An 11954-nucleotide genomic window follows, 5' to 3' on the forward strand; every position below is an offset into this window, starting at 1 on the left:
TATTATGTGCCTGCCCATAATCTATATCCCTCCATTGTCCATGTCCAAAAGTCCCTGAAATACTATTATCGTACCTCCTCCCCCGCAGCATGTTCTAGGCGCTCCAGACGTGCCCCATCTTTGTAGCAGATGGATTTAGCTCTTTTTGGAGGGTTAGTGGTATAGAAATCAGGAACATGAGTTCCAAACAATTATTGGCGAAGATGTGAGATTACGGAGGCAATGTGGCCAATAACAATAAGGACTCAAATGCCAGTGAGTGAGAGCACCTATTGCAGTGGGTATCTGATGTTGTTTGCCTTCACAAAACCAATGCGAATGGAGGGGTATGAAAGAGCAGGGAAACATAGAAACATAGAAAATAAGTGCAGTAGGCCATTCAGTCCTTTGAGCCAACACCGCCATTCAATCTGATCATGGATGATCATCCAAAATCAGTACCCCTTTTCTCCTTTCTCCCCATATCCCTTGATTCCACTAGCCCTCAGAGCTATATCTTACTCTCTTTTGAAAACTTCCGGTGAATTGGCCTCCACTGCCCTGTACAGATTCACAACTCTCTGGGTGAAAAAAGTTTTTCCTCATCTCAATCCTAAATGGCGTACACCTTATTCAGGGGGGACCCCTGGTTCTGGACTCCCCCAACATCGGGAACACTTTTCCTGCATCTAGCCTGTCCAATCTCTTAAGAAGCAGGAAGGATGTGCCGGTGTGAAGGAAGGGGATTCCTATTCCACAACAAGTAAGTAATATGGATAAATATTTCTCAACAACAACTTGCATTCAAAGAAATAATATGCACCAAAGCACTTCACAGGGGGTTTACAAAACAGAATCGAATGGTTACTAAGTTCCTTAATAGCTGCTCGTTCTAACCAGACTTTATTGAACTTGGGATCAGTCTGTAGCAAATAAATAATGAGCGGCAATCTTCTTTCTCCATAAACACCACCACCAACTCTAGAACAATGTTATGATTTTATCCATTGACAACTTATCATCTCCGATGACATTCTTATGATATTCTTAGATATTCTTATCTTATGAGCTCCGATCATCCGATCATCCCAGCGAGAGGGCCAGAAACATCGAGCCGCTGTTGCGGCGACTGCGGAGGCCTCAATAGGCCCCGCCCACGGGTGAACAAGTGGAAGATGACTGAACTTTGTTGCCTTCCCTAACAGTGGGAAACGTTGATTTTGCTGTGGGGCATTTTTTAATGTTTTATGTTAAATTTTACAGTGTTGTGTTTATCTTATTTGTGTGCTGCATGGTAACTCAAATTTCATTGCACCAATTGTGTATGTGACAATAAATATCCTTTATCTCCATTCTAGAATGCGCAGACAGTTGGTGATGTTTCGGGTTGAGACAAAAAAGTATGGAAAAAAATAAAGATTAATTTTTGCATATCTTTCATTCATTCACATTCCACTGCCTCTCTGTCTGAAGAAGGGTATCGACCCAAAATGTAACCTATTCCTTTTCTCCAGGGATGCTGCGTGACCCACTGAGTTACTCCAGCTTTTCGTGTCTATCTTCAGTTTAAACCAGCATCTGCAGTTCCTTCCTACACCCTTAATTCTACAGTAATAGAAATTACACAATCTGTTATCTGTCATCCGAAATTGAAGTGTATCAGGATGTAGAATTGATACATAAGGAACTGAAAATTATGGTTTTAAAAAAAACACTATAGTGCTGGAGTAACTCAGCAGGTCAGGCAGCATCAGGTCAGAGGTAGGCCATTTAGAAAGGAGATGAAGAAAAACTTTTTCACCCAGAGAGTTGTGAATCTGTGGAACTCTCTGCCTCTGGAGGCCAATTCTCTGGATGCTTTAAAGAGAGAATTAGATAGTGCTCTTAAAGATAGCGGAGTCAAGGGATATGGGGAGAAGGCAGGAGCGGGGTACTGATTGTGGATGATCAGCCATGATCACAATGAATGGTGCCGAATGGCCTACTCCTGCACCAATTGTCTATTGTCTATTGTCTATCTTTGGAGGACATGGATAGGTGATCTTCTGCAGACTGATTGTAGTGGGGAAGGTAGGGAGGAGGGAAGCTGGAAGAGAGGTGCGGGGCAAGTGATGGGTGGATACAGGTGAGGGTTTGCTTGATTGGCAGATGCGCAGGCAGAGGCCGATGATGTAAAGAAGTCAGAAGTTTCTCGGATAAGGAACGAAAGGGAGTGAACTGCCAAATTTCAATTTATTTTAAATTGTGTAATACTAGGGTCATCTGTATAATATTACTAATTGCATGTGAATTAGAGACAGGACAGAGCACTGGCTGAGTTTGAAAACCATATGGCAAAATCTATCATCACCTCTTTCAGCATGGAACTGTTCAAAGTTTGCAAGCGTGGTGATTCTATTGTAACAAATTTAAAATATCAATCTCGATCCACGAGCCTCCGGACTGGAGAGGAATAAAATCAATTCATTTTCCAAGAGCCTGTTGAACGATAGATTAATTTAGAGAAACAGCACGGAAACAGGCCCTTCAGCCCACTGAGTTCACGCCAACTATCGACCACCCATTGATATTAGTCCTATGTTATCTCTCTTTGTCATCTGCTCCCTACACACTGGGGCCAATTAACCTACAACCCCGCATGTCTTTGGGACTTGGGAGGAAACCGGAGCACCCGGTAGACACACATGTGCTCACGTGGAGAACATGCAAATTCCACACAGACAGTACCCAAGGTAAGGGTCAAACCCGGGTCTCTGGTGCTATGAGGCAGCAGCTCTACCAGCTGTGACATTGTTCCGCCCTAATAGTGATTTGCGAATGTTCAGTAACTCAGTCCTGGTGCAGGATTTGATACCCCCAGTGACTCAGAGGCATTGGGAACATTTCCTGTCTCCATCCCAAATAACCTACTGATGTTGTTGCTGTCTGGGCTCCGACATTGGGAAGGGCAGGTGGAGCTGCCATAGTGTTGGCCTGAAAGCCAATAAGTGTCAGAGGTTTCAGAAATGGGGAGAAGAAAATGGACAAAGTCTCACTGAAGCTACGTTGCGAAGTTAAAGTGGATGGAAGGCTCTGATATAACAAGGGAAAGTAGTTAGAAAAAACCCAACGTATAACTTGACATCAAAAACATAAACACAATGCATCAGTCTGAAGAAGGGTCCTGACCCAAAATGTCACCTATTCATGTTCTCCAGTGATGTTGCCTGACCCACTGAGTTACCCCAGCACTTTTTGTCTTTTTATGTAAACCAACATCTGCAGTTTCTTGTGTCTCACAATTGTATAACTTGTTATCCTAAACCAATGATTCAATGGTTCTTTATTGTCACATGTACTGAGGTACGGGGAAATTCATTTTTGAATACAGTTCAGTACAAGTTTAACTGTGTACATAAGCACTTAGATACGTACATCTTAGATAAGCATCTCAGGTGCAGTACAAGTGAGTAATACACTGAAACAGTGTACACATAGTCGCCAGTTTTTGGGGCCGTTTTCAAGTCCCAGTTGCTGTAAGTGTCGCGTTCTTGGCTTGATCACGTAGGCCCGTTGTCGTGGCGACATTGCAGGGTTGGCCTAGCTGTGGTGTCCTTCACTGCTGCTCCACAGCTGTAGGCAGGATGCTGCAGCCATATTAACGTGCTTTTGTGCCCTTGGTGTACGCTGATGTTTACACAGAATACTTAATGGTCAGCCCAAAATTACTTATACGTCAGACATGGAATTTGACAATAGTTTAGTTTTAGAGATACAGCGCGGAAACAGGCCCTTCGGCCCACCGAGTCCGCACCGACCAGCGATCCTCGCGCATTAACACCACCCTACACACACTTGCGAGGATTTTATATTCATACCAAGCCAAATAGCCTACAAACCTGTACATCTTTGCAGTGTGGGAGGAAACCGAAAATCTTGGAGAAAACCCACGCAGGTCACGGGGAGAACGTAAAATCTCCGCACAGCCCAGCACCCTTAATTGGGGGTATGGGGAGAAAGCAGGAATGATCAGCCATGATCATATTGATGGCGGTGCTGGCTCGAAGGGCCGAATGGCCTACTCCTGCACCTAATTTCTATGTTTCCATGTCTATGTTTCAATCCCAGGTCTCTGGCGCTGTAAGGCAGTAGCTCTACCACTGCTCCACCGTGCTGCCCAATTCATCTTTATTCACTTATTCATCTTTATCCATTCCTTCTGGTGGATTACTTGTCAGTGGATTGCCATGTGAGGGAAAACAAGACATCAGATTTCCACACCAGGGCATTGGAAATGTCCTCGTTCTTCAGGGAACGGGGATTCCCCTCCGCCACCATAGATGAGGCTCGCACCAGGGTCTCATCCATACCCCGCAAACACTGCTCTCTCTCCCCATCCCCGCACTCGCAACAAGGGCAGAGTCCCCCTAGTCCTCACCTTTCACCCCACCAGCCGGCAAATACAACAAATAATCCTCCGCCATTTCCGCCACCTCCAACGTGACCCCACCACTCGCCACATCTTCCCATCTCCCCCTATGTCTGCCTTCCGCAAAGACCGCAACTCCCTTGTCAATTCTTCCCTTCCCTCCCGTACCACCCCCTCCCCGGGCACTTTCCGTTGCAACCGCGAGAAATGCAACACCTATCCCTTCACCTCCCCCCTCGACTCCATTCAAGGACCCAAGCAGTCATTCCAGGTGTGACAAAGGTTCACCTGTATCTCCTCCAACCTCATCTACTGCATCCGCTGCTCTAGATGTCAGCTGATTTACATCAGGGAGACTAAGCGGAGGTTGGGCGATCGTTTCGCCAAACACCTCCGCTCAGTCCGCAATAACCTACCTGAACTCCCGGTGGCTCAGCACTTCAACTCCCCCTCCCATTCTCAATCCGACCTCTCTGTCCTGGGTCCCCTCCATTGCCAGAGTGAGCAACACCGGAAATTGGAAGAACAGCACCTTGTATTCCGCCTGGGTTGCTTGCGTCCGGATGGCATGAACGTTGAATTCTCCCAGTTTTGCTAGCCCTTGCTGTCTCCTCCCCTTCCTTCACCCTCGAGCTGTCTCCTCCCATCCCCCCGCCCTCGGGCTCCTCCTCCTCCCTTTTCCTTCCTGCTCCCCCCCACCCCCCATCAGTCTGAAGAAGGGTTTCGGCCCGAAACGTCGCATATTTCCTCCGCTCCACATAGATGCTGCTGCACCCGCTGAGTTTCTCTAGCATTTTTGTGTACCTTTGATCATCCAGCATCTGCAGTTCCTTCTTGAACAGATTCACCTTGATCAGAGGATGGACAAAGCCCACCAATTATCCAGTGTAAACAGTGTTTGTAATTTGCCCAGAACTGTTTATGATGCAAGCAACACAAATGTATTGACACCTTTCCACTTGTGGACCTGAGAAGTGGCTTTCGCACAGATGGTTTTAGGTGGTAGTAGGCTGGTGATAACTTTGCCTTACTGATACAAAACATGTTAAACACATCTTTTTCCAATAAAATGTCAGTAAGCTCGAGAATGGTGCCAAAATTGCAGGTTAGGTGTGATGAAGAATGCTGTGGAATATCACAGTACCAATATGTGAGTGCCAAGTCCCCTAAGAGGTGTTAATTACTTCAATCTGTGTTTACAAGAATGTTTACGTAAACAGGTCCTGAGAGGATGAACTCCAGATTCTGAATTAATTAATTCCCAATAGGTATTTCCTGACAGTAAATCTTTCCTCAATCATATCGAAAATTCTGTAATCACGGCTTAATAACTTAAGATAAATAACCAATATGTGTAAATGAAGGCAGATTCTTAACGGATGCGGAATGAGCCATATTATTGCACGACACAATAGAGCTATTGTATGGGAACAAGAAAAATACATGTTTCATTAATTTAGTTACGAGGTACAGAAAAATGTAAGAGAAATTTTATTGCACATTGAAACATTATTAAAAGTTTGCTCGTTGTGGTAAGCATTTTCTGATTCACCAGGAGGTAATTTACATTTGTGACCTTAGCAGTCAAGTTGTAATGTAAATAATTCATTAGGTGGGGCAGGCGGGAGGTTTCACCAAGGAGCAGTTCAGCTAGATACCCTCAGTCGCTGGTCACAAAGGCTTATTCTTGCTCTATAGTTATAGGAAAGATGTCAAGCTGGGAAAGGTGTGGAAAAGATCTATGAGAATGTTGCCAGAACTCAAGGGCCTGAGCTGTAGGAAGGTTGAGTAGGTGAGGACTTTATTCCTTGGATTGCAGGAGGATGAGGAGTGATATTATAGAGGTGTACAAAATCATGAGAGATCCCCAGAATTGGGGAATCGAGGATCAGAGGATATAGGTTTAAGGGTAGATGGGAAAGATTTAATAGGAACCTAAGGGGTAACTTTTTTACACAAAGGGTGGTGGTGTATGGAACGAGCTGCCAGAGCAGGCAGTTGAGGCAGGTACTATCGCAACGTTTAAGAAACAATCAGATGGTACATGGATAGGATGGGTTTAGAGGCAAATGGGCAGGTGGGACTAGTGTAGATGGGACGTGATGGTCGGTGTGGGCAAGTTGGACCAAAGGGCCTATTTCCACGCCCTGTAACTCTATGAGTGGGATGAACATATTACCAGAGGCGGGTCTGTATCCATCTTGCACTCTCATGAAGAAACCGGCAACCAGACTGTGGAAGCTATAACTGGAACAAATAGACCATGGTGGTTGTGCTCAGAAATCTACTTCGCATTGTACACAAAACAAAATCCACTGCATTGAAGCCATCATATACAGACTGTTTAAAGACGCCCTGTATAATATAACGTAATATAAATGAAATGGAGAATATTATGTGCTGGTTTTTCCACTGTCAGATGCTCATCTGCCATCAACCTGCAAAAACATTAGAGTCTGAGAGAATATGTTGAAACACAACCGTTACGCCTCCTTTGTTCTGAACTTATTTTTTTTAGAAGTACAGCATGCAAACAGTCCCTTCATCTCACCGGGACCATATTGACGACTGATCACCTGTTCACATTAGTTCTATGTTATTCCATTTTCGCATCGAATCCCTAGACACTAGAGGCCAATTTTAACCTGCAAACCGGCACGTTTTTGAGATGTGGGGGGAAACCGATGCATCCGGAGAAAACCGTACAGGGTCACAAGGAAAACATCCAAATTCTGCACAGACAGCACCCATGGTCAGGATCGAACACAGGTGCCTGGCGCTGTGAAATAACTGCTCTACCATCTGCACCACTGTGCCGACCTGAAGTCCAGTTCAGTGTTACCAAAACCTCTATTGCTGGTGCAAAAGTAACATTTTCAATCTGACCACACCCGACTTGTTTTCAAACTTGCACTTTGGCTAGAAGATGAACATAATCTAGATTGCACCCGGGGCCAGGAATATGGTTTGTAATTCCTTTGTAAACTACAAGACAATATTCCTTTCGCAGCATGAACCGTTAGCAAATGGTGCAGAGCATGGTTTAACTCTAAAAGCTAAACTCTTGCTTTCCGCTTTTGCCTCTGATTTTACCCTCGTTTGGTACGATTTCAATTTGAAATGCGGACTAAATCTAACCAATGCAACCCTCTATCCTTGAGTATCATCATGGCAACTCCCACCTTGACAAAGGTACATTTGGACAGGTACATGGTTAGAATAGATTCAGAGCTTTGGGTTTTTTTCCTTTCCTTTTTCCTCCTTTCTTTTCTAGAGTCTATTTCTTAATTCTTTTCTCTAACCAATGGGTATCTTGTCTCTCTCTCATTGATCACTCTTTTACACGAACACAACTTTCTTTCTCTCACTTTCTCTACTTTCTTTATCTATATCTTTCCTTAAAGCTTAAAAAATGAAGGGGTACAATAAATGTAATAAGATATATCTGGCTTGTAATTAAAAAAAAAAAGAATAGATTTAGATGGTTATGGGCCAAGCAAGCGTAGGTGGGACTAGTGTAGATGGGGCATGTTGGTTGGTGTGAGCAAGTTGGGACGAAGGGGCCTGTTTCCACGCTGATGGCTCTATGACTGTGACTCTAGAAATGGCTAGTAAAGTTGCTTGATGAATGTTGCTCGGACTTTGTGTTCAATTTCAAAAAATTAAGACCATGAAAGACACAACAAGCTGGAGTAACTCAGCGGGTCAGGCAGCATCCCTGGAGAAAAGAAATAGGTGATGTTTCGATTGGAGACCTTTCTTCAGACTGAGAGTCAGGGGAGAGGGAAATGAGAGGTAAAGGCTGTAATATAGAGAGATATAGAACAAATGAATTAAAGATATGCAACAAAGTAAAAAAGTTACAATGATCAATTGAAACCTTTCTCTGTAATCAGTGAGAAAATAGATCTTGTAGGTTAGGTATTGAAACTATTTAATTTCATTTGATCTCACAAAGATTTGTCATCATTAGCAAAGAGAATTAAGGTCTGTCATTACCAAGGTTTCAGATCTTGTGCTAAGTCCATGCTTTCTGGTAGAACATTATTGTTACGATTGGTTTTTTTCAAAATGTATTGATAGTATCTGATAGGGAGAATAGAAACTGGGAGGGCAGTGGAAAAAATATTTTCTCAGTATAGAGGCTCTTTTATGAATTTAGCTTTGAAGGAAATGTTTGACTTTCTTAATGCTGGATATTATTCCCGTGATTGGGTTGTTGCAAAGTGACCTCGGGTTTTAGATAATTGTTCATTCATTCTATTTTCATGCCAGAATCGTTTCAAAGAGAGTAGCTTGACTATCTTTAAGTGATCTTTATACTCTGTGAATAGTAACATTCAAAAGGAAAAATTGCAGCTTTAAGATCAGCAATCTGATCACAAGATACTTTCTTGAGGAGAGCTTCTATTGAAACTGATATTACTGACCCTATTGGTTATCCCACATTTGGTAAAGGCAAAAAGAGTGTACGTGCATAATATTATTAGTTATAGTTTGGAGATGCAGTGTGGAATCAGGCCCTTCGGCCCACCAAATCCACACAGACCAGCAATCCCATACACCAGTTCTATCCTAATACGCTAGGGACAATGCACAGAAGTCAATTCATCTACAAACCTGCACGTCTTTGACATGTGGGAGGAAACTGGGGCACCCGGAGAAAACCCACGTGTTCGAAGGTAGAACTGTACAAACTCCGTACAGACAGCACCTGTACTCAGGATCGAACCCGGGAATCTGGTGCTTTAAGGCAGCAACTCTACTGCTGTGAACATATCTGGGATTATTTTAGCATGAAATGCTGTAATTTAAAACATGATTAGTTGCAGGATGCTTTAATTTGGTCAAAATCATGAACATGATCTCGGAAATTAGTGCTAATTTTAGAATGGTAATAGCTCCAATTAAATAGCATTTGTGCGCTCATATCGCTGGAAGGAAATTATACGCTGTTGCCTTAAATGTACAATGGGTAAGTATACTAGCATCCAGATTTTTCACTTATTCTGCCTTTGATTTCCATATTCTTATTTGTTTTCCTTAGCACATCAACCAAACCAAAATATACATTTCTCCATTTATACTAATGAAACCCAGCTTCCCTCCAACATGTCTACATCTCTTTAGTATCTCTGACATCTATTCTGAATAAGTATACATTTCTGCCTAATAATTATGGAAAGGACTGAGATTCCAATCCTTGACATTACTTTGTTCCTGAGGCATCAATCTCCCTCATCCTGGCAACGTTATTGGGCCTGATCCAGATTGTTTGCAGCCTTGGTTTAGTTTTGGCCATTGGATCATCATCTTATCGAGTCCACATCACAAGATGCAAAATTGTTCACCAGAGCTGAGCTCACTTCTCGGCATCTGCATGCAATGGCATCTTGTGCTTCTTGCGCTTGGCGGTGGAAAGATTGGTGGAAACTTGGCCGCGACGTGCGCATTCTTTCCTTGACCACGGCCATTGGATGAGCTTGCATTAACCAGATCACTAATATCTACTTTGTTATAATGCCTGACTCCATCCTGCCTATACGTAGCAGTATGAATATTGATTTCTCTAACTTTAGGTAACTCTAGCATCCCCTCTCTCTGTGTCCCTCCCCCACCCTAGTAGTACTAGTATCACTGGTGAGTTGCGTTGTCTGTATAACGTGTTTTCAACTAGCTCACAGCAAACAATGGATGGTTTCCTTGACCAATGTTACCTTTCTTGCATATCTTTCATTTCTTTGTTCTACATCTCTCTATATTGTCATCTATACCTCGCGTCTCGTGCCCCTTTCCCCTGACTCTCACTGAAGAAGGATCTTGACTCGAAACAAATCTCCAGAGATGCTGCCTGTCACGCTGAGTTACTCCAGCATTTTGTGTCTTTCTATTTGTAGCGATGTTACAAAGCCTACCTTCAGCGGCGCTGCCGTTTTGCCACGGGCTGTGTGCGTGGCTTTGGCATCTTTGAGGGGAGGGGGTGGGATTAAAATGCAGGTTTGTATCGCTTGTTGGAGAGGGATTTCCTCGGGCTGCTAGTCGATGAAGAAAAATCGATCGAACTTCCAATTCCTGTTTTTTTTAATTAAAAAATTGCTGGACAATTTAATAGTTGGTTTAAAGTAAAAAGTGACTTTGAACGCTCTCAATGCCTACAACATGACGGATCGTAATATCAGGACAAACCAAAAGGTAATTTGTGTATTTCACATATAATCTTGATTCTTGGGGCGACTTTAATCTAATTTTACGATGCAAAAATATTATTTAATCCCCATATGAACAGGCAGTGTCTTTCCTACCGATATGGGGTTAAAATTCACGACAACGGCAACGTTCCAATCGATCGCATACCAGAAACACCCTCTCGCAAGATGATTTAAATCCTCATATTTTTTGGACAATCATGTCAAAAGAGCATCTAAATCGTTTATATTTTGTGTAATTGTCTATCCATAGTCAATATTTTTATACTAAATATCCACAACAGTTTTAGCCACACGTATTGTGCAAAAAATAATAATTTTGATTATATTGAGAGTGGATGTTTCTAGATTAATTTATGGGAATTAACAATAAATTCCATCCATCTGGCATATAAGGTCATGACAGTGAGATTTAAAAATCATGTTGTATTGTGAATTCTTGCGTGAATGGGATTAGTTTGTTATTTGGATACTTAGGCTATTAAAATGTTTTATCCTTTTCTTAAGAAATGGATAGATGTTTAGACCTAGTAATTGAATTTAGATGAATTTAGTTGATTAGATGAAACTGATAAATATGAATTTTTTGTTGGGTATTTACTATTTGCTTTAGCGTTTAACTTTATCATTTCTACCTTTTTTCTAAAACTGCAAATAATAACTTGTTTCTGTTAATGCTGTTCATTGTTTTTTTTTCCTTTATATTTTAAACAGATGTCTCCGAAGAAGAAATGCAAAATTGTCAATCCAAATGCCCAGCAAAAGAGACTGATTTAGACAGCATTCGCAGAGATTATCCGAATTTAGACTACTCCAAATGTGATGATCTACAGGACATTCTTAATGGGAAAGTAGTGGGCAGAAAGACATGTCATGCATGGTTTGAAGAGCAAAAACCTGTAGTTTACAATGCCAAAATTGAAAAGTCGAGGAAAAACAAAGTGTACAGAGTTGCTTATGGGTTACAATCTGAGGAGTATGATGATGCTACTGATTATGATATGCCAATGTACCAGCTAGCAACTGATCTTCTCCATAAAGACTTGGTCTATTACTAGAAATTGTAATTTATTTACCTATCTGTTACAGACTTACAGCATATAATACAATAATATTAAAGTTCTGATCTTGAGAATATCACATTTTTGAATTTTCAATGCAGCCTGGGTGTTTATTACTATTTCCGTCAAAACGGAAATAGTAATAAACTATTACTATTTTCTAATTAGCTACAATTAGGTAACTAACTAATTATATGTTTTAATTTCAGGTCCAAGTAAGATATTTTATATTTGTTTCAGAATGCTTCAATCTATAATAACTGAAAATTTCATTCAGTTCTCTTAATTTTTGAGAAAGGT

At 41.9% G+C, this 11954-nt stretch overlaps 1 long non-coding RNA gene across 3 annotated transcripts in view; it reads left to right on the forward strand.

The window, feature by feature from the left end:
• The window catches only part of LOC129707449 (uncharacterized), a 67970-nt gene extending 56244 nt beyond the window's left edge, over positions 1 to 11726 (forward strand). For all 3 annotated transcript variants that reach the window (XR_008725187.1, XR_008725188.1, XR_008725186.1), the window contains exon 3: positions 11308 to 11726. This is a non-coding gene — a long non-coding RNA (uncharacterized LOC129707449). The remainder of the gene's footprint in view (positions 1 to 11307) is intronic.
• The last annotated feature ends 228 nt before the right edge of the window (positions 11727 to 11954 follow it).

This window comes from Leucoraja erinacea, chromosome 21 (assembly GCF_028641065.1).
Source record: "Leucoraja erinacea ecotype New England chromosome 21, Leri_hhj_1, whole genome shotgun sequence".
Taxonomy (NCBI): Eukaryota; Metazoa; Chordata; class Chondrichthyes; order Rajiformes; family Rajidae; genus Leucoraja; species Leucoraja erinaceus.